This window comes from Cervus elaphus, chromosome 33 (assembly GCF_910594005.1).
Source record: "Cervus elaphus chromosome 33, mCerEla1.1, whole genome shotgun sequence".
Lineage (NCBI taxonomy): Eukaryota > Metazoa > Chordata > Mammalia > Artiodactyla > Cervidae > Cervus > Cervus elaphus.
Genome location: NC_057847.1, coordinates 4,985,268 through 4,987,445, shown reverse-complemented (window position 1 = coordinate 4,987,445; position 2,178 = coordinate 4,985,268). Strand labels below are relative to the sequence as shown.

The following is a 2,178-nucleotide window of genomic DNA, read 5'->3' as shown; positions in this document are numbered from 1 at the left end:
ATGTAAACATCCTAAGACTTATCTCTTTGTTGCTTTGATTTCTTTTTGAGTTGTAAAAAAGTTCCCCAATTTAATCAGACCTAAACTCCCCTGCTTCCATTACTAAGCAAAGTCTTGTCACTTGAAGCTTTCTAGAACTGCATATCTATTGCCCCTCAATAGATGACCACCAACATCCTTGGATCTGTTTCCCTCTTCTCTTGAGATCCAGATGTCAGGCATTCATTTAACATCAATCTGTCCAAACCAGATTCTCCTGGAGCCCCCATGCCTGTGAAGAGTATCCCAGTGGTCCAGTAAAGGTCACTTAGGCTCCTCCCACAGTCCCTCTCCCCATGTACAGTAAATGATCAATCCACTTTGTCTATTTATCTGTTTTTTTGGCCCTGCTGAGAAGCTTGTGGGATCTTGGTTTCCCCAACCAGGGATTGAACCTTGGCCCTGGGCAGTAAAACCATGGAGTCTTAACCACTGGGCTGCCAGAGAGTTCCCCTACATTATTTTCTCACATCCTCTTTTCCATTCCCATCCCTGTTCCTTTATCCCAGTATTTTTACTTTACATTTAGATAATTGAAATAGCCAAATAGAGAATCTTGATTTCTACAAGCTCACCGGTAGTTTGCTGCTTTGCAGTCAGTCTTTCCCAAATATCCCACAAATGCTCTGAGGATTATTTGCAAAATTCATTATTTTTTTTCAACAAACAAGATCTTTTGTTTGTCACCATTAAAAGTCTGCATTTTAAACAAATTCTTGGACCGGTGGCTTGTATCCATCATCCTGTTCAACTTTAGCACCTGTCTCACCCCTAGCAACTTTTCCAGAACTACCACTTCACCATGTAACTCCATGAGTTTTCCCAATTCAAACTTGGGCTTCTTCAGCATTGTTTTGTTTCTAATGAAGACATCATGGAGCAGATAAATAGATTGGCAAGATTTTTCTATGTCTTTCCCAAGGCTATCTGGAATAAATTTATTGACCAACTCTTTCAAGTCATTTGTCTGCACCTTTCAGGTCATGATTTCCATCATCTTCTTGTAAATCTGGTGCACCTGCTGGTGCTGGACATAAGAGGTCATCTGAATCTGATTGCTGCATTTTTTGTTTATTAAAACCCACACAAAACAGACAAAGCAAGTAACCATTGGTAATGTTGACAACAACATGAGCTTTAATCATGGTCTGCCATTTTTTGATCCATGCCATGGAAATTAATTAAGCATTTTTTGCCCTGAACATCCTCAAGAATTAGTTTGAGTTTTCTAAATGCAACTTCATCATTGTGCAGATCAGCAAGACTCACTTCAAAAACATGCCTCTTCAGGTCATCAGATGCAGTTTTGGTTCCTTGAGATCTTCTGACCAATGTTTTACCAATATTCCTTATATTGAACATAGCTGGTGCTTTCACATCATACCCATCTTTTTTAGAAAATGGGTCAACCACTTTCTTCTTGGCTCCCCTTTTGCCTCCTTTCATAAGCTGCTTGTTCTTGCCAACGACCATGGTGCTGCTCAGACAGCCAAAAAGGGCAAAATTCTTTATTCTTCTCATATTATTTCCTTGCAAAATTACTGTGTGGTTCTCACTGGTTTCTTGGTTTAAATTCCAAACCCATATGTGATGTTTAAGACTGTCCACAGCCCTCTCTAAGCTTGTCTCACAATGCTTCTCAAAGACTTCATCTCCTCCAAAAAACATTTCCATTCTACGCTTTCCTAACATGTCCACAATTCTTCATCTTTGTAGCTTTCATTTACTCATCAAGTAGTTAGTGGACCAATACTCAATGGCAAGGCCTGGGCTAGGTCTTGCTGATGATACAGCCTCTTTTCCCTAAAATACACACCTACTCCCTCATGCTGTTTCTGTGACAGGGATGGCCTCCCCTCTTTCTTGTGACACCCTTCTCTTGAAATTCTGCAGTGAGATAGGATATGTCTGATGTTGTGAAAAGCATTTTCCAACATGTATCGAGAAATTCAAAGACATTCTTGCCCTTTGAACTAGTGATCCCCACTTTTTGGGAATCTAAGGGTATAATTATAATCCAAACTGCAGAAAAATAGTTTGTGTAAAAATATCCACTTTGCTACCTTATTCATCAGCTTTATTGATAGTATTGAAAATGGAAATAACATATATAATACAGGATTACATAAACAAAAATAA

General features: G+C 39.1%; 1 pseudogene; it reads right to left on the bottom strand.

The window, feature by feature from the left end:
- Positions 1-743: 743 nt before the first annotated feature.
- On the bottom strand, positions 744-1,512 carry LOC122688619 (annotated as a pseudogene).
- Between the last annotated feature and the right edge of the window lie 666 nt (positions 1,513-2,178).